Source organism: Ochlerotatus camptorhynchus, unplaced genomic scaffold (genome assembly GCF_037179485.1).
Source record: "Ochlerotatus camptorhynchus isolate MF236.1 unplaced genomic scaffold, CSIRO-AGI_Acam_v1.1 ptg000247l, whole genome shotgun sequence".
NCBI classification, from domain to species: Eukaryota; Metazoa; Arthropoda; class Insecta; order Diptera; family Culicidae; genus Ochlerotatus; species Ochlerotatus camptorhynchus.
The window spans coordinates 847917-874023 of record NW_027040737.1 but is presented as its reverse complement, the minus strand read 5'-3'; the positions used below and the strand labels follow the sequence as shown (position 1 = coordinate 874023).

General features: G+C 42.4%; 1 protein-coding gene across 4 annotated transcripts in view; it reads right to left on the bottom strand.

The window, feature by feature from the left end:
- Window positions 1–26107, bottom strand: part of LOC135704757 (interference hedgehog-like) — a 202133-nt gene that overhangs the window by 64145 nt on the left and 111881 nt on the right. For all 4 annotated transcript variants that reach the window (XM_065226246.1, XM_065226248.1, XM_065226247.1 and 1 more), the window contains one exon: window positions 3308–3384. The gene's annotated coding sequence lies outside the window, so the exon portion shown is untranslated. The remainder of the gene's footprint in view (window positions 1–3307; window positions 3385–26107) is intronic.

The window sequence follows — 26107 nt, the reverse complement described above, 5'->3', positions numbered from 1 at the left end:
TGTCATCCAAATAATGAATGATATTGATTTGAAAATTGGGATTTAAAACGTACAGCGCTCAAAGGACAACAATTTAATGATAGAATTTCATGCAAATGCTTTAGATTAGATGGTTAATTCTATTGTTTACATTTCCATATTAAAAAAGCCATGAAAAGCCATTCATCATGGAAACAAAAATTACTAATTGGTAGAGGAAACTTCCTCCACCACGAAATAGACAATCTACGGTTTTCACCATTTACCAATGTTCGTACCACTTCTGATAGCGATGGCTATGCTTCCACCTCGTTTGTCTCCTCAGAATTCTAGAATTATTTACATCATTGTTTTGAATGATTTGCGTTATGAGGATGAACCAATACCAAATACATTCCAATTTAAGATGACTATCATTCAACAGAGAGCATTATGCATTCCAAGTGAAGGGCCTATCCCTTTTCATGACAATGCTCATCCTGTATTCGAGTGGAAACTCATCTGATTTCAAAACAACCGTCATCCGGTTGCAGCTATCATTCGAAAAGGCGAATTCGATATTTCGATTTGAATGGTATGAGGTTTCATTCGAACAGAGGACGGTGTTTTGGTTCAGTGTAGGTGAAACTAAAGCCCTACAGTAAAAGCAACAATCAATACGAAACTAACGATTTTAAATTGGCTCACCACTTTAGTAGCCTATTGGTCCCAAGCAAACGATTAACGTACCCTATTCTAGTCGAAATTCTAGTACTACGCAATGTTTGTTTTGATTCGCTATGAAAGTTTGACAGATAAAATGAGGGGTTATTGGTTTTTCCTATGTTTCGAGGGGTGATTCGACAAGCTTGGGACCGAAGATAGTACCAGAGGTGAGCCAAAAAGTTGAGCACGTTTCTTCGGGACCTACTTGTCTTAGAGTTACCTCTATGGTAAAAGTATGGACGTCTGTCAAAAGTTGTTCCAATCGAACCGTCAAAATGCACCGCTTTGCTCGATTGGAACAGCTTTTTTCAGTTTTGTGGTGACAGTCGTCCGTACTTTAACTAGAGGGCCTTAGGTGAAACTCTTCCCGCAAGGTTCGTATCTCGGAAAGGAAATGTTCTCCCTACTCCCAGGTCATCTCAGGTTTCGAAAAACAAAACAAAAACAAGCACTGATAAAATACTGGGTTGCCAAATAAGGCATTATTCGTAAGCAAACAAAAGTCAGTTCAATGACTTCTCGGCACTACCGGCACAGCTGCGGCACAGTGAGAAAAAAGTTGGCGCAAAATAAGTGTTTAGAGTGACCACCCCTTCTGAAAGAGGTTTACTTGTTTTATTTAATAATTTCCATGAAAAAACATCCAGACATCAAAAATTAAGTTGGAGAACTTGTATGTAAACAAGGGGTGTTCAACTCTGCACATCCCAATCTGTGCCGAGTAATTTATCTGTGCCGAAAGCGTTGGTCAAGCGTTGTGAAGAACGTGCCGAAGTGTGGCAATCAAGGTATCAGTCTCAGTAACCCATGAGTTTGGCAACCCTGCACTTATGACTTTTGTGATTGTGTGTTTACATCTTCAAGTCAAGTACGGAAACAAGTTGTGAAACTTAATTCCAAGATAATATTCAACGAGCTAGTTGCCAGTCATCCGCTTCAAATTTATTTAAATGTCGGTCCAGGATCTCGATACTGGTTGCAGTCGTTTGATGACTACCTCCTCTTTGTATCTGCTTGTCGTTCCATCATATTTTTTTTATCCTTGGTCATACCGGAATGGCATAATAATCTCCCTGAAACTGCTGCCGGTTTCGGTTGCGTTCATTAATACCGCGATCCAGGCTCTGTAACCTCCAGTGTGGTTACCTTCACAATTCTGTTAATGTTGCTGTTGCCGTCGGTGATACGAACAGTTTCGAAAGAGTGTAGAGAGACTGCAAACCGGTAATACGGGATCCACTGACTCCATCAGCCTTCACAGTAAATCGAATCCGAGTTCAATCCACGGCTGACTGATTGGTAAACCATCAATCGTACCGGGTGGTTCTGCGGGAGAAACAGCTGCGATTGCAGATACATCTGAAGAATAGTAGGATCGTTCGGCAGCGGGCTGTTGTTGACACCGTGTATTACCGCTGCAATGCTCCTTACCCATACAATTGACCCTCGGTCTGGATCCTATGGCCATCGAGTTAATTCTTAACTCTAGTTAATTCTGGCCTATTTTGCGAGGCGTGGTAACTCTTACTAATTCGTTTGGACTTCCCTGAAACAATGGACATCTCTCAAAAGCCATGTGGACTTTCTGTAGTGGTTCATCCCCCCAGAAGGTATCAGGACAAAGAGAGTCTCGTCAATTATACAATCTCTTATTATGATTGGGGAAAATTTCGCTGGAAAATGGCACTGACACAAAAAATCCCTTTCCCCCTTACTTTGAAGTAAATGAAGAAGTAAACCTAAGCACCGATTGGTTAAATGTCAATACAAAACAGTGATGCCGGTTTATATAATATTTTGTGTCATACTTGTCATCGTGTGCCATGACGTGTCAATCAGTGTGCCACGATGTGTTTCGGCACAATGTGCAGAGTTGATTACCCCTTGATTTTAAATCAATATTAAGAAAAATGCACGAGAAGTTCACTAAACAGCTTAACGTAGTCTACGTTAATCATGCGGTGGTGTTTTGTACACAATCCCACCAGTTCTTTTTTCAACTGTTGATGAAAACAAATCACTGACACAATCACACTTTAGCAATCTCCACACGGATAGAACTCCCCTTATACCAAATTGAAAAATTTCTGTTGCTGATTATTCATGAAATCATTAATTCAACTAATAACGCCTTTCAGAGATGAACTAGCCCCAGGCTAAAAATCTCTATAATAAAGACTAAAAAAAAAAAAAAAAAACCTTTCAAACAAGTAAATGGAGATCATGTGTCAAATGAAACGTGTAAATGGTCACGCATAGGACCTACTATGTGGTTTGTCTTATGGAATGTACAAGGCTTATGTTTTGCGAAAAAATGTATAAGTGAAACAAATGAATAAAATAATTAAATTGCATTTCGTGTATAAACTTCAGTGCTTAGAAATCATCAGGTATGATTCTTTTAATCGGATTAGTCAAAAATCACTCAACTCAGCGACAAGAGCCTTGATGGAAGGCAATCACTATTTGACGTTGAGAGTCTTTTCACGATCGATTTTTTCAATCTATGTAGTTTATTTTTTTAACAACCATGTATTATGTAAATTGATTCTTAATCTGATTTAATTCAAGATTTACCATAACAAATCTAAGCTGAAAAGACACAGTAGAATATTTTACTCACCTTTGAGTGCTTGTTTGTTTGTCCATTGATAGTTGAAAACAAGTTGTCTCAGCTTAGCTCATGTTCGACGGAGTCATCTGAAAACAAATAAGAGAATCATATTGTTAGATAATTTATAAAACGTTCGAAAAATAAAAAAAAAATAAAACAATCAAACAAGTTTTGCCCGTAGAATGTGATAAACGCATCCCCATTTTCGCTTAATCACATTTCAAAGCGAGCGCCCACCAGCTCCGCATTCCGAAACTGCGCCATATTCCACTTTGTCAAATCTGCAAAACCACTTTAGCCACCATCGAAGCAGGCAATAAAAAGCACACACACACACATGCCACTCACTCACTCATCCACCCACCCACCACTCGCCATCCGCGGTCCAAGTTGGCCGCAACCGAACAGGAACGATGCAGAGATAAAAGATGCAAATGGTCCAGCAAAGTGACACTTTTCCAACTGATGCGAACTGCTCGACGATCCCGCACGGCGCGGCGCACTGCAAAAGTAATTAACATCGTTTCTGTGTTTCAACTCCATGAGCGCACACACGGAGAAATGACCGGGTCGTAATGTCTTTTAGCTTGCCCCCCCCCCCCTGCGCCCCACAGAACTGAGCTTAAGATTCGACTGGTCGGTCGGTCAATGCGAAATATTTCCTTTCGCGAATGCTGTGCAGGAGAGAGATAAGACCGCCGGGAGCAGGTTGTTGCGCTCTGAGCATGGACAAGGTATGCGCACATTGAACCTGTTCTGGGAGCTTAGGCCTAACGGGAGAATGCCGCACATCCCGCGAGCGACTCGCCACATTCAAAAGCCAATAAACGATATCAATAACAGTTTGTCACTGGCAAATATTGACTCGCCGCTCGTAAACTTTGAGCTTTGCACCACCCTACCTATGTACTAATGGGAGTCGCCATCATCCGCTAGAAAAACGGCAATGTGGAAAATTTGCATATTTCTGCGTCGGTTTTTAAAAGAAAAGTGCGTTACCGCAGCAAGCGGTTTGTTTGTAGTTGCATTGTTTATCCACCTGTTGACTTCGGAAGACTCTCGAATATTCGCCACAGTAATGGTGGAAGAAATATTGCTGTGTGCTGAAGGTAGGTTCGAAGATGTTTTGAATAGTAATGCCGAAAAAAGCCGTCGGTTGTTTACGCTCCATGAGCTCATAGTAAACAAGACTTGGTAGTGCTGGGTTTACGCCTCGTGCTCGACATTGTTAGTATGAGAAAGAAGGTTCAACGGACTTGTTTGGTTACACCAATTTTGGAATTTAGATCTTCCTTTGAGTCTAATTAAAATTGGGAATAATTGTTTGGCAATTGCAGCGCAGAACGCATTACAAACAAAAGTGGATATTGTTAAAAAAAAAATACATCACCCCCGTAAGAAAGTAATTTACCTACGAATTCACAACGCCAACGGTGCTTTGCTAATTTAACGTTCCGCGCATGATCTTGGTTGCATCAATGTGTTCTCATCACTGTTCCCACGATCTTGTCGACTCCAACTTTCAATCATAAGGATTTTCCCATAAAAATTACCATCGAAAAAAAAAATTAGTCACAGGTTCCTCAGTAGCACCCGACCGTAATCCTCAGAACAGAATCTTCCCAACCAAAAGGAAGGTCCAACTCGTCGGTCAGAATTACGCAAATAATGCCGCATCCACCGTCCATCGACCGACTCGGGCGGGACTCAACCATCCGAGGTAACCGGCTTCCTTCCCTAGCAAATTGCTTGGCTTAGCTTCTCCTTCTGCTGCATGCACAACAGTCAACCAATAAAGTTTATAACTAATAAAATTTAACGATTATTAGCCCAAACAACAGTGCACATACACACGGTCTCTCTCTGGGGCTTGCAGTCCACCCTGGCTGATTGCTGGTTTTGGTGCATCATCCTCCCGCTCGCAACAACAGCAGCAGCAGCAGCACTATAATGGTGGAATTTTTACGAGTTTCCTACAGATAGAAAAAGGCAGACAGAAATGGCAACAACTTCGAGCTTAAGCTATCTAGCTGGTGGAAGACTCCGAGGGGAAGATTAAACAAATCAACAAATCAGACATCGGATATGATCGCATCTTCGAGAGCCGAGCGAGAAGAGCTTGAAGTGAATTAATTAGTGTCTCTATTGTTTGAACGGACCATTTTCTGTTTCCTGCCGTTTCAGGGCCGGTTATAATCCAGGTCGTAAATCCTGAGGACATCGAATTTCAATTACGGAATGATTTGCTTGCAGTGAACATTGAAGCTGCGTTCGATGGTCGTTTACGGTTAGCTAGCTGTCAGTTTTATTCACACAAGTCAGTGATCATGTCTCATATATGTGTGATCAAACAACAGTAAAACTTGAATCAACGGGGAATTGATTGAAACACAGACTGTTCGCTAACTGATGTTGCCATATGTGTTTCAGAGCACATACATTTATCAAATTTACAAGTTAAATGCACTTTTGGATACATTCCAAGGGGTTGGTCACTCTTCAGAGTGTGCCATAAATACAGATGGGCACACCTGGGCACTTTCATTGGCACCCATGGTTAGAAATTTTCACGATAAAGTCTGGAACGCGCAAAAATTAGTCAACTTCAAATTGGTGTATTTCTGTTAAAAATGCTTAAAAAACCTGAAATGCTGCATTTGGAAGTTGAGTGTATATACAATGGTTGCTATGATGAGTTTTCACCGTTTGCTTTCCAGTTTTCAAAATGACGCCCAAGCAAGAGGAGCAGCGTGTCAAAATTTTGCTCGCGCAGCAAGAGAATCCGACGTTCTCACACGCCAGCAGTTGGCAAAATTATTGGATGTGGCCAAGTCGACCGTGACAAACGTTTTAAAAGTGTTCGGGGAGTGTCTGTCCGGGACGTTGTTGGCAAGCTCAATATCTCCCATACTACTGTGCAGCGGGCTAAGAAACGAGCCGGGTTGTCGACGTTTAAGAAGGTGAAGGGGGTGAACCGAGATTACAAACAAAACAGGTCGCAGCGGTCCCGAAAGCCTTATTCAAATCTGCTAACAAAGTTCGACTGTGTCGTCATGGACGACGAAACTTATGTGAAGGTGGATTTCAAGCAGCTTCCGGGACAGGAGTTTTATACCGCATTATGAAAAGGGAAGGTTGCTGAATATTCAAAACCATCAAACGAATCGAAGTTTTCGAAAAAATATCTCGTCTGGCAGACTATATGCACGTGTGGTCTAAAAAGCGGCATTTTCATTACTACGGGAAACATCAATCAAGAGATCTACGGCCAGGAGTGCCTGAAAAAGCGGCTGCTACCATTCCTAAAGCAACATAATAGACCTGTGCTGTTCTGGCTGGACTTGGCGAGCTGCCACTATGGGAAAATAGGCAATCGAGTGGTACGATGCGAACAACGTGGTTGTGGTACCCAAAGACAACAACCCTCCCAACAGCCTAGAACCATAGAGGTAACTCTAAGACTAGAAGGTCCCGAAATAACGTGCTCAACTTTTTGGCTCAGCTCTGGTACTCTCTTCGGTCCCAAGCTAATCGATTCACCCCTCGAAACAGAGGAAAAACCAATAACCCCTCACTTTATCTGTCAAACTTTCATAGCGAATCAAAACAAACATTGCGTAGTACTAGAATTTCGACTAGAATGGGGTACGTTAAACGATTTACTTGGGGCCAATAGGCTAGTCAAGTAGTGAGCCAATTTAAAATCGTTAGTTTCGTATTGATTGTTGCTAGAACTCCGCCTTATCGAACGGTATTGAGCTTTGGTCAAACGGAATCTAAAAAAAAAACTAATAGGGGGATTAGGGGCATAATGAACACACAGGGCGAAATGGACACCCTCAAAATAACAAAATCTTTTAAATTTAAACGGAAATGTAAGTTGTTAATCATTTTTACCACTATCAAACATATAATTTTTCAATTATTAGTTTTTGTTTGTCTTGTCCCCCCGTCTCGATGAGTCTCATCGTCGCCCACTGGTCACCCACCATAGCCGGTCGAACTCCGGACGAAGCTAGAACAGCACTACCGTTCATACTGGCGACAACGCTCTGATGAGACAACGAAACCCTACCCCAAGCTCCTCCCCTGATCCTATCCTTCAAAAATGTACCCTTCTAACCTCGAGTAAGCCGCGAGTAATCGGCCCAACTCCTACTAGACATAGAATTAAGTGAATCTTGTTACACACAGTGAACAATGAATTATCGGCTCCGTAAAGCTAACGCGATTGAGCCTTCCAAATAAACGAACTAGATAAAAAAAATAATTTTTCAATTGAACAGTTGATATCCTCTTTTAACCACCGAAATATATGAAAAATTAGAAATCATAACCCAAGGGTTTGAAATATTATAATTTCTAACCAGAGCAAAATAAGGTTTTACGAACGTTTTAGAATATTTATTATCAATTACCTATTTGTCCCAAACACGTTCTTTGTATCGCTGCTGAAAGTTGACATTAATCACAATATTGTTTTTTACAATAATTTATTTTAAAAAAATGCATTCAAATTAATATAGTCGATTAGGGGCGAAATGAACACCTCTAGTAGGGGCAAAATGAACACCACTTGTTTCTGGAATCTAACCTCAACGCCCACTTTGTTGACTTGTTTACATTGTTTACCTACGCAGTGTTTTGGAGGCAGTGATGGTGCGAACGTACAAAAGACAATCGGGAAAGCAGCAGTGGTCCAAAACGGCCATGGAAGCGGCCATAGATTCTGTCCGCCGGAGTGGAACGTCTATCAAACGAGCAGCCAAGGACCATGGAATTCCAAGACCTACGCTGATCCGCTATCTGAAAACTTCAGAAGTACTGGGCCAGGAGGTGAAGCAAATCGGCTCATTCAAAACAGTTTTCATACCTGCCGAGGAAGCTGCTTTAATGGCCAACATTTTGGACTTTAAGGTTCGATGCTACGGAATTACCACCCGCGACATCCGGAGCCTTGCCTTCCAGCTGGCCGAACGCAACGGGAAAGCACATGTTTTCAATACGAAGACACAGCTGGCTGGTTGGGATTGGCTTCACGGTTTTCGGAAGCGTCATCCCAAACTCTCGCTCCGTACTCCTGAGGCTACCCCAGCTGCAAGGTTGCAAGCATTCAACAAGATAGCGGTCGACAACTTCTTCGATGTGCTGCATCGTGAAATGGACGGAGGCAAATTCAGTGCCAGCAGGATTTTCAACGTTGATGAAACCTCTGTGCTCACCGTAAGTTGTACACATTTTCAAATAAAATGCATGTTTGGACTCATTTTGTATTCTTAGGTGCAAACGAAACGTTCCAAAGTGTTTGCCTTGAAAGGCCGACGACAGGTAGGAGCTGTGACATCGGTGGAAAGAGGGCTACTTTCCATTGCAAGCATTTGCATGTCAGCAACGGGACAAATACTGCCACCTATGATGATATTCCCTAGGGCCCGTTTGACTACCAGTCTTATGGAAGATGCTCCACCAGACACGGTATTTGTCTGCAACTCTTCCGGTTGGATGACTGTGAAAGAATTCAACACCTGGTTCGAGCATTTTCTAAAGCACACGCGTCCAACAGCTGATAACCCGGTTCTTTTGATTTTGACGGTCATTCTTCGCATACGAAGAACCTTGGCTTTATTGAAAGAGCGCGTGAGTGCCATGTGACAGTCGTGTGCTTTCCCCTCCCCCCCCCCCCTCAATTGCAGCCACAAACTACACCTCTCGACATAAGCTACAGGGGCCGCTCAAGACGGCTTTCTCGAAGGAAGTGGAGAGTTTCCTCAAATGCAATCCTGGTAGGGTTGTCACCCTGAACGAAATCAGCCGGCTTTTTGGTTCGGCTTTCATGAAGACTTCTAACGCGGCTCTTGGTGTCAACGGATTCCGTAAGGCAGGAATTTTTCCGCTGAACCGGTTTATCTTCAATGATAATGATTTTGCGCCGGCTGACGTAACGAACGTTCTTCCAGCAGACCCAGAAACCGATCGTTCAAACAATGAACTTGGTGATGAAGCTCTTGAATCCAACGCAGCCGATACTGAAGCAGAACCTTCGCGAATGCACAATGAGGTAGGAGATATCAACGATTCACTGTCAAACGAAAAGGAAAATATCGCTCCAAAAGGGATTGTAAAAGTGGATGCTAACAACATGCTGACTCCGAAAGCTACTTTGGCGCCGTTGGATTCGAATGTTCCAGCCGGTTTGTCTGTCCGAAGCCTCTTCAAAGTGTCTCCTGCGGAAATCCTACCGCTACCGAAAACAGTTACCAGAAAAGTTGGCGGTGGACGAAAGAGGGAGAAAGCTCGAAACATTACGTCAAGCCCCAGCCGAAATGAGTGGAAGTCATCGCAGGCATTGAAGGATATTGATCAGCTAAAGAAGGTGATCAAAGCTGAAACAAGACACATTTCTAACAGTGATGCTGAAACACCCAAACGCAAACGAGGACGTCCGAAAGGAAAGAGCAATCAAACTAAAGCGGTGCTTGCTCAAGATACGCTCTGCGAAGTATGTGGCTGTTGTTTCAGTTCTTCTGACAAAGGACAGGATTGGATCAAATGTTCCAAGTGCTGCTTGTGGTTCCATGAATGCCAGGACTCTCGCTGCCCTTCGTGTGCTTTTCAATAAGGCATCAATTTGTAGCTAATCTTCATTATGTGATTGTTCATGAATTGGTTTTATTTTCTTTATTTCGGTAACATCACCAGAGGTGTGTTCGCCAATAAAATTGAATTGAATTAAATAAAAATCTGTTACTGTTTTGGTTGAAATCTGATTAGTTTTACTTAAAAACTTACTAAACTGACCCCACTGTCAATCATAGTTTCAATAATAGTTTTAGAATCGGGCTCTCATCATGTCAATCAATTTCCGTGATTCAATAACTACTTACTTTCCAGGGCACTTTTCGGTATGTAAGCACCTCTCGTTAAGGTAGTTAATCATGAGCATTTTCCATTAGACCCCTATACCAATTGAACTTATTCTACATACTCTTTTGGAGTTGCTTATTGACCAATACGAAGTAAAGCTTAAGAAATGTCTCCCCTATGTTCTCGTTTTTGTATGTATGTATGTGTGTCTATGTGTGTGTGTGTGAGGGTTGTATGTAAGGGGGAGGGATGGGGACATGTTCGCGTAGGTATGTACATATGTTATAGAGTCAATTTCTGAGTCTAATCCAGTTTTTAGCAAGGTGTCCATTATGCCCCATAAGGGTGTTCATTTCGTCCCGTACCCCATCCACCAACCCGATTTACAAAGAAGTTTTCAAATTGTTTTTACAGACTTAAATTCACTATTTTATTGCTGAAAACGATTGGAGTGTATAGTATATGGATATTATTTGAGGTTTGACTATTTATCTCTATTTATTTCCCTTAAGGTGTTCATTATGCCCCTAATTCCCCTAAATCCATGGAAAACGAGCAGCAGTTTAAATCTAACTGGCGTTCGGCGGCGAATAAGGTCGATGAGACCACTGTGCAAAATTTAAGGGAAGGGCTTAAGCGGAAGGCACGGCAGTTCGGATTTGGCAAACCAAAAGAATAAACGAACATTTTTTCCTTTAAATATATGAATTGAACTACCAAAAGAAAAATAAGCAGATTTTTGTGACATGAATTTTGACTGAAAGAAATGATTTTTTGTCGACCAATTTTTTCGCGTTTTAGTCTTTATTTAAAGCAACTGGCAACACTGTATATGTGCGCCTGATCTGTACTTTAGACTGATGCAAAATTTGACTTTTTCGCTCCACAATACTTAAACGATTCCAAATCGAATCCTGACTAACCTCTCAAAATTTGAACCTCTTTGGTGAGTAACTGAGATGGCACAAACCATTTGAAGTTTGTATGGGAATTACTATGGTAAAACCAAGATTTTTGTTCATGTCTATCTAATAATTCACCATATCGGTCTGCTTCAAAAGCTTTCAACTGTACTTGCAAGAAATTTTCCCAGCTACAACTTTGCCGAAGACCACTTTTTGATTAAATGCAAGGATCGAAAGTTATCAACGGTTCAATGCGCTGATGTCTAATGATCATGCTCAATCAACTGCTCAGCAGGCAACATTGGTGTTTCTGGGGCGTTGAATAGGACACAAAAATCATGGCTACTATGTCACACTGCAAAATACAGTGTTGCCTACAGAGCAGCTGCTTTATCATGTCATAAGTTTACCAATCTCTTAAATAATTAATAACTTTTTCCTGTCTCGTTTTACATAGAAACGATCTTCAGCAAAGTTGTAGCTGAAAAAAATTTCTATAAGAATAGCTATCGAACTGTTTCGCAGCTCGATATGGAAAAAGACTAGAAGGCAATGAACAAAAAGTTGAGATTTCTCATAGTAATTTACATGTAAACTTCAAATGGCTTGTGCGAAGTCTGCTTCTAACCAAATGAGTTGTAACTTTGGGAGGCTAATCAGGACACGATTTGAAACCATTTAAGCACTGTGGAGCGAAAAAGTCAAATTTTGCATCAGTCTACTGTACATGTGTCAATATGTTAATCATTGTTGTTGACACAATCCAATTTTTGGATTCATAACTTCAACCGTGAATTTCCGGCGAAGTTCTGCCATGGATTCCTCACAGCGCACATATTTTCGAAACATTAGCTAAAAACCGGTCAAAAGTCAACGCGGAATGAGCGAGGTCATCAAGACGATGACCGTTGCCAAGTACATACAACTGTAATCTGGGAGTGATGCTGGAATTATTCCGGATGGTACTGGAGTCGCTACCGGAAGACTTCGAGATTAGAGAACCTCCACTCGAACTGTTCAAGGATCTGGTGCGGAAGGCTTTGGTGTTTGGGAACAGTTTGGTCGAAGTTGGTAAGAGGGTGGCATCGTTCCGGAAGCAGATTGAAAAGCTGACCATGAAGGGACTGCTACTGGTCATAATGCCGATTCGGAATGTGGTTAGTGAGTTGGTTAATGGGGATAGCGAGACCCTGAAGGTGGAAGTGGGGCGGGGAGATTCGTGACGGAGCTGAAATCATAGTGGAACTGTAAAATGTTGATTGGTCAGTGGTAAGGTTTGAAGGTGAGCTTCTGAAAGTCGACTTCGGTTAGTTGGTTGATTGCTAGGTTTAGCTCTCGGACACGACCCTGGTCACCCAGCGCTTGAAATATAATATTCATAGGCTTGGCGGAGAAAAATTCCCGGCGAAGTGTACAGTGACCGATGTTTTCCATGGTGCTCAGCGATTGGAGCAGTCGCAATCTTTGCAATAATCCTCGGAGAACTGATGATATAGAGATTGCTAAAGTGTGATTGTGTCAGTGATTTGCTTTCATCAGGAAAATTTTCAACTATGAAGTTTTTTGACGTAGGACTACGTCTGTGATTTCTATATGGAGGTACACTTTGTGAAAACCAAAAATGGAACTTGTAACGAAATTATGAAAGATTTTAAACGTTCATAACTCAGCTGCCCCTGGATCAATTTCAATAATTTTGTCACCAATCGATCAGAAATATTTCAACGCATCAGCTTTCGACCATTCATTTTCAACAAGAAACTATTGAAAAGTGGCAAATGTCAAGCACTGTCCAAAAGCTTCGAAATAACTAACAAACCCAAGTAACAATTTTGGTTTTATGAGGGTTCTGTAGACCATGATTTAGACTTGTACTACCGCTGGCAGAATCAGAAGCCTCCACCAAAATCGTACAGAATCCCTTCCGATTTTTGGTGCTACCAACGGAGGTTCCAGAGAGTTTCGGTGGTGGAGGTACAGCACGATTCCGGTGGAGATTTCTAATGCTGCCAGCCGAGGATCCAGTAGGTTTCGGCAGCTTATCACGCCCGATGCTGCCAGTGGTTCCAGAGAATTTCAACGGATTTATTTCGCGTTCTCGGTGGAGATTCCCGATACTGTCAAATGAAGTTTCAGATAGTTTTCTCGTGTTTTGGTGGAGGAGGTTCTGCACAATTCCGATGCTGCCAACGGATTTTTACGCGTTCTCGATCGAGGATCTTCCGTAATATTTTTTTCGAGTCAGGAGTGTGGACTTGAGCGTATGCATTGGTAGGCAATGATGTCACATTTTTTTTTTCGATTTCAATCTGTATTTTCACCGTAAAAAATTTTTAAATCTGTATCTGGCTGATAAAAATCTCAAAAATAATCTGTTTAAATTCTTTATTATGATATTAGCGCGGATCTTCGGAAAATCTCCTTTGAGTTCATTCAATGTTCATAAAGAGTTTGTTCAAAGTTTGGAATCATGAAAAATGATTGAAGTTTGTTTTTCTAAATAATATTATCAGTAGAAAACCGGAAAACCCCACACGCGACAATCAATTTTACTCTTGTTCTGTACACGGCAAATGAGAACGTTCCAAATTTGAGTAGATTCCCAGTGATGAGTAAATTTGCTTCATTTTTTTCCAGGTTTGTCCAGGAAAAACTTCCCGAATTTGAGAAAAGTACAGATTGGATTCACTCAGTCTAAGTAAGGTTGAGTAAGGTTCAATTAACTTTGATGCATTTTTGAAAAATTCAAAAGCAGTTGTATTTGAGGCATCATTTCATAGATTATTTATGTATATTTATAACAAAATTTATGGGGAATTCAAGCGTAGCTTTTCAAATAGACGTATCTGATTTAGTAAACAATTACTTCAATCGACGATGTGTGGCAACTGTTAACTCACTTACACAATCTAACAATACCAGCTGGTAGGGGAAAAATCCACTGCTTGATGGTGGTGTTAGATTGCATGGGTGAGCTAGCAGTTAAGACAAATCGTCGATTGAAGTGAATTTTTACAAAAGCAGATACGTCAATTTGAAAAGCGACACTTGAATTGATCAGCTCAGTTTGCATTTGACACATACCAAGCATGTTATCATAAGCAGCAACCAAATTACAATGTATGTTCCATTAAGTTATATTAAACCATCCAAATAAAACTTCAAACTGACATTTGTTGCTCCCATACGTCAAACAATAAAATCAAAACTGACGTAATATCCCCCTAGAGCCATTTGGAGCCAAATCGAACATCAAAGCCGTCTCCCGCGCCATCGGAAATCGCCTCCGGTCGTACGCAATTTTCTTTTAGATATATTCATATCTCACTATATTGAGAACTGGAGACTCCCTCTGAACCAAGGGGGCGGGCAGCAAAAGGCTTTTAAGGGAGTCATAAATTATCATATTGAAAAGGAGTGATCGAACTGTTCAGTGCACCATTGCACCATTTATTGTGCCCATTTACATTCGTACCTACCGGATCAGTACAGGGATGGAAGTCGGCAGTCGGTCAGGCGACGACAGCCGAGGGATGATTATGGCTATTATTAATATGACTGTTATTTTATTGATGGAGAAATATTGCACTACCATGATTTTTAATTGCGGCCACCGTTCTGGGCTACTTTGGTGGATTGGACGTATGAGCTACTATTGTGTGTGTTTGGATTGGAGTCACAGCAGTAGGCACAGAGTGCCGTGATTGCCTGCCTGACCACATGTGCAGTGGGACGGGAGTGGATTGAGTCATAGAGCTGGTATTTTTTAGAATGCTTGTAGGTTCATGGAAAATAGCTATATGGTTATTTGCAACCTAAATAGTGAAAATATTTTCCAAATGATAATTTCACTCAAAAATAGCTCCTATAAAATTCTCATTCCAATCCGATTTAAATAGCGACAAGCAATACACTCAGCGGAAGCCGTAGGCGCAATGTTACAAAGTTTACTTTCCAATCACGCTCACGTATTCCTAGAGATTTGCGCTGCACATGCACTCGAATTCCACGTCAAACCATGTGCTTACTTTCATTCATAAGAACCGCAAATATTCAGCACTCCGATCGAAATTCAGGCATTGGATCGCCGCCCGTCGCACATTTTATTGCATCATAGAAGTGTATTAAATTTTCTATTTCTGCAATGCACTCCTCTCTCTCTCTCTCTCTCTCGGTCTCGGTCTCGGTCTCGGTCTCGGGGCAGCAATCCACCGCCTCCGCTTCGGTCTCGATCGCGTCGGAGTTGACAACCGAGGGACAACCCTTGAGCTTGAGCTCGAGCGGCTGCAGAGTGTTTATGAATACGCTTTTTATACATTACGCCATCATCGTAGGAGTCGGTGGACAAAATCAACGCAATGCAATGCACAACAATTTCGCATATCTCGCGAGAACTGAATTGTAGGTGTCGTACCCCTTGACAAAAAAAAAGAAAAACAAACAGTCTGACAGTCACTTGTTGCAAACGGTCTGTGAAAATGATCGTTTATTTCTTTTTAAATCAACTACTCTCTCCTTCCGTGCGGTGGCAGATTGCGATTATGCATCGTCGTGCAGTTTGTAATAACTTTATTTCGCTGTGAACATGGTGCATTCAGATTTTTCTTTCATTAAACGGCATCACGTCCAAATTGACCGTAGCGAAATGGAGGCCGACTGGGTTGGAAGATTTGTGTGTTTTTTGTGTTTACTTGGGCGGCTTCCTTGTTTTATTTTCGTTCAAGTGCCGAGTCACGATTGTCTGTGACAGTGGCTTAATTTTCGTGCTTGTTTTGACATGTTTTTGCTTATCTCGTAAACGTAAGAAAAAAGATTTCCAAAGGTTGCTTTGATTTTAATTTGACATTCTATTTTTGTTTAAAACAGAGCAGCTGTTACCCTAAATGAATCCCGTCAAGCGAAGACCGCGATCAAATAAACTAAGATTGACACCTAAAAAATGAATCCACAAAAAAACTGAACAATCGGTTCTGAATTATGGATAACATACGTGACATGCCCGCACCATACATACACCTACCATTCAAATTCCACGCAACCGTAGTTTCTCCAGAAGCCGGTCATTAGACGCTTCTGTAAAATGCAACATACTTGTTTGAACCAGCCAAAATACGTTCTCACGATCCTTTCTTTCATACTTCTTCGTCGTGTCTTAGTTGTTATCCGTTGGCCCTTTCAGGGAACAACAACAAGCTGGACATAACGTTCGGCGTCATTACCGACAACAATGGCCTGTTGAAAACGACGTGCGAACGTGAAAACATTCTACCATGCCATTCTGGCACGCAGGTGGAAGGGAATCGGTACCCACAAATAACAAGTACCATGAAAAATCATTTTACAGACGAATGGTAACGTGTGGCTCATATTTCTGACGTCGTCTTTTCAACGGATCATGTTCCCGGTTCATTATTATTCTTTGAGTGATTCCGTATTTAAGCGCTAATTGCGAAAATTCTGGGAATTTATCAACCGAAGGCATCGGATATTGCTCGTTTGCAACAGGTTGCTGTTGAGAATGATGTACGCTTTTTGGGATTTCTTTTTCTTGAATCAAAATTTACGTCTCTAGACCAACATGAGAAATAGTCGGAACAACCAATCAAGCAGTGGAGTAGATTCACGTCAAATGACGAATCGGGAAAACTCGACCTGCTTTTGCCTAATTTTTTTGTAATGGGTTATTATGCACATTTTTGCTAAAATTTGGTCATTTTGGATCTCGTATTTTTTCTTCAAAATGGCGCCTTTGACATTTTTCAATATATTGTAGTGCGTAAACATCCCTTCTGTCCATAGTGTCCACAATTTTGCAGTGAAGATATTTTCAAAATTTTGCATTTTTTGGTTCATCCAAATTTCAAAAATTGAACACGGACATTTTGAGATATTTGAGTTTATAACACTTTCTTGGAATTTTTACTAAAAGTACTAAAAAATAATTACCGTGTACATCCATTCCCAAAAAAATATTTTTCTCTAGAACTTTATGTCAGACGACATTTTGATCAGCATGTAGGGAAGGTGGCTGGTAGTGCTGATATGATATAATAGTAGTGACCTTAGTGACTAAAATTACAGAAATAGTGACCAAATAGTGACTTTTAAATAATAACTAAGTAACCAATAGTGATATTTATATGGTGACTAAGAAATTCAAATACGTTTTGACGTAGGACTACGTCTGTGGACTACGTTTGGATTTCTATATGGGGGTACACTTTGTGAAAGCCAAAAATGGAACACGTAACAAAATTATGAAAGATTTTGAACGTTAATAACTCAGCTGTCCCTGGACCAATTTCAATAACTTTATCACCAATCGATCAGAAATATTCCTACGCATCTGTTTAATTCAAGACTGTATCATTTTCCAAAATGTCACTTTTGAAAATTGCACGAATGTGCAACTGTTGCTATGATAATTGAAATTATCACCGTAAAGCGATTTCCCTAACACAGATTTCAAAGTTGAATTCCATCCGGTCTCACCAAACGGTGTTTATTCAATTACCACGTGGTGAGTGGTGGTGTTCTCCAATACACAACGAAACGCTACCTGCAGGCAACGAGCTGCAGCCCACATGAGGTAAAGAGCATTTGAAGTGATTTGAATAATTTCCTTCTGATTACGTTACACACACTAGCGTGCACAGGAATCTTGTTAAGGAGGCGCAATTTTTTTTTCTATGGTGCATTTAATCTGGGGATAGGGAGTACTCTAAAGTGCGTGGTGGATGGTGCTGTCCACCCACCAGGGTTGCCCTACTGTTCAAGGCATTCTCTGGTTTGCCTTCTGGATTCGGAATGTTCTTTGTGGTAGTATTCGCGCTCTCTCTTTCGCGGTTTTTTTGTGTGCGTGCCCCGAAATGGGGAAGCATCGCTCGCAAAGCCCGGTGAAGGAACAGGACCCTGGTGAAGGAAACTCGGGTGTACCTACAGCGAACAGGTTTGCTGTTCTTCCCATCGATGGGAATACCCAACTGACTGAAAAGCGCAGTAAAAAGAGGAAGAAGAATCGAGGCCAGTCCGATGGCACAATTGGTCGCGACGATGTTACCGCGACAAACGTCAGCGATATCGGCGATTTCGGTATCGCTGATGAAACCGAAAATGCCAGCCCAAATGCGGCAAACGTTGGTAGTGAAAAATGCACCTCTAAACACGCTCATCGCTAGCTTCGCGTCCATGGGCATTAATTAAAGCTGAGTTCAAACTCAGTAGAATCGGAACTAAGGTGATGCTCCGCACGAAAGTGGAATACGAGCTGGCCACATCATACCTGAAGAAGTCTAAGGCGGATTTCTTCACTCACGCTATCCCAGGCGAGAAGCCATTCAAAGTGGTCATCCGAGGTTTACCTAGTTTTGACTCGAAGTTAATCGAAGCGGAAATCAAGGACCGCTACAAGCTAGCCTCAACTGCCGTCTATCGGATGACAAGGAGGGACGAGAACGACAGGAAGTATCCGGATTGCCTTTTCCTGGTGCATTTCCAGAAGGGAACGGTGACGCTCAATGCGTTGAAGGCCATCCGCTCCATCAATTCCATCATTGTCCGCTGGGATCCATACCGTGGCGGCCGTCACGACGTCAACCAGTGTCAACGTTACCTGTATTTTGGGCACGGCACCCGAAACTGCTGCATGAAAATGCACCGAAACGCTGTGGCAAATGCGCCAAAAACCATGTCTCTTCCGACATGGGATGTCGATGAGTCGGAAACGGCCAAATGCGCCAACTGTGGTGGCGCTCATCAAGGGTCCGACAAACAGTGCCCCAAACGCAAAGATTTCAAGCGGATCCGAAAGCAGGCGTCCACAAGAAACCAACCAGGACGAAAGATGGACAATACGTCGGCATTCAGAGTGGAGGACTTCCCGCCTCTTCGTGCTACGCAACACGGTCAAGTAAATCCGCGGGAGCAATCCTGTCTGTCTGTCTGTCTGTCTGTCTGTCTGTCTGTCTGTCTGTCTGTCTGTCTGTCTGTCTGTCTGTCTGTCTGTCTGTCTGTCTGTCTGTCTGTCTGTCTGTCTGTCTGTCTGTCTGTCTGTCTGTCTGTCTGTCTGTCTGTCTGTCTGTCTGTCTGTCTGTCTGTCTGTCTGTCTGTCTGTCTGTCTGTCTGTCTGTCTGTCTGTCTGTCTGTCTGTCTGTCTGTCTGTCTGTCTGTCTGTCTGTCTGTCTGTCTGTCTGTCTGTCTGTCTGTCTGTCTGTCTGTCTGTCTGTCTGTCTGTCTGTCTGTCTGTCTGTCTGTCTGTCTGTCTGTCTGTCTGTCTGTCTGTCTGTCTGTCTGTCTGTCTGTCTGTCTGTCTGTCTGTCTGTCTGTCTGTCTGTCTGTCTGTCTGTCTGTCTGTCTGTCTGTCTGTCTGTCTGTCTGTCTGTCTGTCTGTCTGTCTGTCTGTCTGTCTGTCTGTCTGTCTGTCTGTCTGTCTGTCTGTCTGTCTGTCTGTCTGTCTGTCTGTCTGTCTGTCTGTCTGTCTGTCTGTCTGTCTGTCTGTCTGTCTGTCTGTCTGTCTGTCTGTCTGTCTGTCTGTCTGTCTGTCTGTCTGTCTGTCTGTCTGTCTGTCTGTCTGTCTGTCTGTCTGTCTGTCTGTCTGTCTGTCTGTCTGTCTGTCTGTCTGTCTGTCTGTCTGTCTGTCTGTCTGTCTGTCTGTCTGTCTGTCTGTCTGTCTGTCTGTCTGTCTGTCTGTCTGTCTGTCTGTCTGTCTGTCTGTCTGTCTGTCTGTCTGTCTGTCTGTCTGTCTGTCTGTCTGTCTGTCTGTCTGTCTGTCTGTCTGTCTGTCTGTCTGTCTGTCTGTCTGTCTGTCTGTCTGTCTGTCTGTCTGTCTGTCTGTCTGTCTGTCTGTCTGTCTGTCTGTCTGTCTGTCTGTCTGTCTGTCTGTCTGTCTGTCTGTCTGTCTGTCTGTCTGTCTGTCTGTCTGTCTGTCTGTCTGTCTGTCTGTCTGTCTGTCTGTCTGTCTGTCTGTCTGTCTGTCTGTCTGTCTGTCTGTCTGTCTGTCTGTCTGTCTGTCTGTCTGTCTGTCTGTCTGTCTGTCTGTCTGTCTGTCTGTCTGTCTGTCTGTCTGTCTGTCTGTCTGTCTGTCTGTCTGTCTGTCTGTCTGTCTGTCTGTCTGTCTGTCTGTCTGTCTGTCTGTCTGTCTGTCTGTCTGTCTGTCTGTCTGTCTGTCTGTCTGTCTGTCTGTCTGTCTGTCTGTCTGTCTGTCTGTCTGTCTGTCTGTCTGTCTGTCTGTCTGTCTGTCTGTCTGTCTGTCTGTCTGTCTGTCTGTCTGTCTGTCTGTCTGTCTGTCTGTCTGTCTGTCTGTCTGTCTGTCTGTCTGTCTGTCTGTCTGTCTGTCTGTCTGTCTGTCTGTCTGTCTGTCTGTCTGTCTGTCTGTCTGTCTGTCTGTCTGTCTGTCTGTCTGTCTGTCTGTCTGTCTGTCTGTCTGTCTGTCTGTCTGTCTGTCTGTCTGTCTGTCTGTCTGTCTGTCTGTCTGTCTGTCTGTCTGTCTGTCTGTCTGTCTGTCTGTCTGTCTGTCTGTCTGTCTGTCTGTCTGTCTGTCTGTCTGTCTGTCTGTCTGTCTGTCTGTCTGTCTGTCTGTCTGTCTGTCTGTCTGTCTGTCTGTCTGTCTGTCTGTCTGTCTGTCTGTCTGTCTGTCTGTCTGTCTGTCTGTCTGTCTGTCTGTCTGTCTGTCTGTCTGTCTGTCTGTCTGTCTGTCTGTCTGTCTGTCTGTCTGTCTGTCTGTCTGTCTGTCTGTCTGTCTGTCTGTCTGTCTGTCTGTCTGTCTGTCTGTCTGTCTGTCTGTCTGTCTGTCTGTCTGTCTGTCTGTCTGTCTGTCTGTCTGTCACCACTGTGTGGACACCACCAGACATTTTCAGACATATAGCTGGCTTCTCTCATCATCAGAATGTTGCAGGTTTTCCACCAAATAAAGCTTGCGCCTATTTTCAGATTTTTCATCATAAATTTCCAGTAAAGCAACTTCCCTCCAATCATCAGAATGGTGCAAATTTCACACCAGAAATTATTATTAAAGTTTGTTTCTCTATTCAGCAGAAAGATGCAAATTTAAGACCAAATTTTTTCCGAAAAGCTTTCCCATCCGTTCACCAGAACGGTGCAAATTTTCCACCAGAAATTTTCAATATAGCTTAATTTTAAATAAAGCTTGTGCCTTCATTTACCAAACCACCAAGTTTGCACCAGAAATTTTCAATAAAGCAAAATTGTCACTGACGTTTGACCATAAATTTTCAATGAAGCTTGCATTCATCAGAACGATGCAAATTATGCACCAGAAAATGAATAAACCTTGCTTCTACATTCACCACAGTGTTGCGAACTTTCCACAAGAAATTTTCAGTTAAATGTGCACCTTCAAATTTTTAGCGTGTTTGAATTTTTCCACCAGAGTTATTCATGTTAATTAGTCCCTCCATGCCACACCCTTGATGATATTTTTACACCAGAAATATTCAATAAAAAGCTTTTTCTTCGATTTACCACCACGAAGGTAAATTTTTTCAACCTTAAATCTAAGAATTGTTTACAGAATTCCTTCAGAACTATCTCATTGTTTAGAATCATTCCCTTGCCTGTAAAAGAAGCTTAACAAACCTAATAATGCATTCTTGAAATTCTTTGCAGAATAATCAACAAAAGTCTTAGCAATAGATTATTTTCGTAGTTGGAGATGGTTAACGTCAAATGTCAAACTTAAAGTGGATAATTTGTATGATAGATGACGAGATGAAAGTATAGAGTTGATAGTTGCGTTATAGTACGGTAGTATGAAAATGGTAAATAGAAAGTAGAAAGCGAGCAAAGGACAATTTTGAGCAAAGTACAAATTGGGTATAGCATCTCGTTTACCAATAACGCGCAAAATTTACAATTTAAAATTATTCACGAAGACATAGTGGTGAGTATGTTACCAGCCGTGAAATGACAACAAAAACAAAACATAACAAACACGGCACACGCTCTTTGTCTGTGATTTAATTGTGTGCATTTTTTTCGATTATCGAGGCGATACAACGTAAAAGTGCACTTTTATTAGCAATTGCGTACATTTGAGTCCAGTCCAGTTAGAAATACAAAATACAATACCCGTTCCAATGATAAACATTTAAAATATATTTGTCATGATCGTCACAGTAAAGCTTGTAGAAGCTTGATCCGCCCAATCACGCCGCCAAGCGCCACCTACAAAGTGCATGGCACCCTCTTGCCTTGGCACGAGTTCTTTTTCGCTGGGGCTCAGCCGAGTTGTTTTTTCAAGAGATCCGGCATTGCATTGCGCTAAGAAAATTAATTATATTTTGCTTCAAGCACGAAAACGGAACCGTTCGCTCGCTGAATTGGGCAAGAGCAACAGTCTAGACTGTTTATAAATATCGTTTTGTTTAGAACTTTCGGTGACGGTGATTGAAAAATCTTCAAGTCATCTAACCGGAAGCATTCATAGCGCATCATCATCGGTGGAATTCCAACCTCGCACTAATCCGATAAATTATCGAACTTAGGACTCGGCTCACCCACGGGATCGGATTCATTTTTCAACACCACCTGTTTCCGATTCTAATCCGCCGCGATCGTAGGTATGTGGTAGAAATCAAGTTGCTGCCACCTTATTTCCCGAGCAGAGGCGAGAAATACGACCGAAATATGCTAAAATCGCACACGACGATGACGACGCATAAAAGCGTGGACATCGCAGCAAGCCAGCGGAAACGTGTGGGATTCTCATTACGGCCAGCCTACTATGCTTCGGATTCGATATTTGCCAACTGTTGCTCATTGCAGCGCGCAGACAGCCAAGCTCACCTTTGACGCAGTGAGATATGTAGGTACCTACCTATATACTAGGACTGCCTTCAAGATGTAGGCTCCACTCCGTCATAGTCGTAAGCGGATTGATTCTCCGTTGAAGCGTGAAAGATTTATTGCTGCTCAACTTTTTAATCCTTTCGTGAACTAGCGGTAGCCTGATTACTCTGCGCTTAAAGATGAAAGATGAGACACGCTGCAAGCTCTCGAATCACTCACAGGAACTGCGGTGCTATTACTTACTGTCATAACTGTGATTGGGGAAAAGAGCCATATAAATACGGATTCTTTCATCTCTCCTTCATCGCTTTCTTTGCGGTGGATTTCTGGTCATCCGAGTAATTTTCCTTTCTCAGGCTTGTCAATCATCCTGGCTTATCCCCCTGACAGAAGCTAATGGAAGTCGTGCAATGTGTGGGAATGGTTGTAAATTGCAAAGCTTACTACTGCACTCAGCGCTCAAACTTAACGGAGCCGAATCGGTTTATGTTCAAATATACTAAACTTACCACAGCTTTAGCAGCAGATAAAATCCACTGATTACTTCCGTATACTTCTTCTAATCCTCAACAACCATACCAGGAACATAAACGTTTTCATAAAAATTAATCCACGTCCATTTCCCCAACACCGAAAACAAATCTCGATCCTCTAATAGCCAATATCTGCCGGCCATAACTCAAACTGACGACGGCAAACGGTTACCCTTGGTTGGTGAATCCTCCCGACACGACGATCAACACAACAAACATTCGCCATAAAATTTCTTCCGCGCTTGCTTTGACATCTGACATGCTAATTTCATTCGGCAATCGTTTTTTTTTTGTTCGTCACATTAGCTTGTGTGCGAATTATCATCATCCACCGCAGTAGGGTAGAAGACGTGACGCGACACTTGTTAGACTAACTCCTTCCAATCGACACTGCCCATAATCGCATAACAGTCCCATATGGAAAAGTAGGTGTTGATAAAATGGTAGTCGAAGTTACGAAGGGCAATTTTCGAGTACATATTTGAAAAATCGTAGTCACTGGCCTGGATTTGAGATATCTTGGAATCTTTTTCACAATCTTCTCTTGTTTTACTCGTCGCTTTGGTGCCTGTCTGGGCTCATCCTAAAGGTTTCTAGATAGTAATTCAAACATGTCTGGTTATGACTAGTGGTACAGACAGAATAAAAGTTTGATTGTATATCAAATTTAAGACTTAAGCGGCACCGGTGGTGTAGTGGTAAGCGTGATTACCTCTCACCCCAGCAGGCCTGGGTTCAATCCCAGTCGGCGCCACCGGGATGTTCTGAGGCATAACATCTCTGATCACGCCTTCCTTCGGAAGGAAGTAAAGCCGTTGGTCCCCAGTTCATGAGTTGATGGGTCGATAGGTAGGGTCCAGGTGTGGGAGCTGGCTTCCTGGCGCGTCGGTAGCATTGGTGCTCAGCACGGAAAACAAGATCGACGAAAAACAAACCAAGGAAAAAAAAATAAGACTTACTACAGCAAAATCAACTGTGGAACCGCCTCCATCGAGAATGTCAGAAAAACTCCGCTGGACCCTTAGTTGGAAGCATCCGAAATCCCCACAGGAATTGACTGGAACTTCCTTTGTCTAGAACGTCAGAAAAATCCACTAGAACTTGCGTTGGAAGCATCCGGAACCTGCTTCGTCGAGAACGTCGGGAAAAATTACAAGAACTTTCGTTGGCATCATCGTAAATCTCCACCGGAATCTACTTGAACCTCGTCGGTCACGAACGGCGTTATTTGCGAGGTTCTTAGTGCAAAACTAAACAATCACTGAACTAAAAAGTTGTAAGTGGAAAATTTGGTTAGTTATTAAAATAAATCGTAACACTGGTTTATAACAAACCAATACAATTATTTTATTTAAATTACTATTTTGGTCAGCATACCAATGATATTCTATTATAAACAAACTATAAAACTTATCATTAAAACCAAAATACACGGGGTGGTCACTCTACACCCTTATTATATACACCAACTTTTTTTTTCTCAATGTGCCTCAAGTGTGCCGCGCTGTGCCAGTCATCGGACTGACTTTGTTTGTGAAAAACTACATGCTTGGAACCCGGTATTCTTACAGCTTAAATGTTTAGTTTTTCTTTTCCGAGAAGATAATACCGGGAGCTCGACAAGTACGCGTTCCGAGAAACGGAACTTAAGTTGCGCGACAGGCTGCGCGATGAATTTGCCTCGGAATTTGCCAAGATTTGCGAAACGTTGGTGCAACTTTCTATGCTGGATGATGGAATTGCCGGTGTACCTGCAGCAGCAGCTGCCGTCATAGAAGCAATCAGGTGATAAATAACAGCGCAGTATCACAACGTGCAGCTCCAGCTTGATGATATCTATGGCTACTAAATTTTTTTAGCTTAAGAATTGACCTTCTGGACATAAGTCCACAGTCAGCTGCCCTCTAGATAGATAGAGTCCGAACGATAGGAAATATGATTGGGTTTAAGCTCTTGGTAACGATTGTGATTATGGAGCTGGAGGGTATCATGCATCCGGAAGGAATGATAGTTTCACCAAAATTTAGAGCGATTAGATTTCTTGAAGGAACATTTTCTTCATATCATAATCGGTGATTTTTGGAATGTGCGATCGATTGAGTGGGGTGTTGTTATCCATGTTGGCAATTCTCAGCACAGTAGTGAGTTCCCTAATTTTGGTATACGCAGTTTTCCGAATGTGTGAACGCCAAGGTGAACGCAGAGTCTTACGCGGAATAATGTGCTGCTTCAGACAGGCTATAAGATGTGAGGTGAGCTGACTGTCTTCTGAGGAATCCGTGGTAGGACTAATTCACAAATTCGCTTGTTGTGGTCAACGGTGCATAACACACGTCGAAGTCGAACGCCACGACCTAACATTGAGCAATTACGGGACGCCGGAGTTGCCCAGGACTACGCGCAGCAGCTGGAAGTTGCACTACCCACGGGAGAGTTGCAAACGCAGCTTCTCTTGAAGATGGCTGGAGAGACATCCGTTCCGCCATAGGTAAAACTGCTGCAGCGGCACTAGGTACTGCGATCCCGGACCGAAGAAATGACTGGTTTGACGGCGAATGCAAACTGTCATTAGAGGAGAAGAATGCAGCGCGGGCGAGAATGCTGCAACATCGCACGAGATTGAATGTGGAGCGATACAGACAAGCGCGGAACAGACAAAACTCGGTTTTTCGAAGCGAAAATCTGTACCGCGTAAACGACAC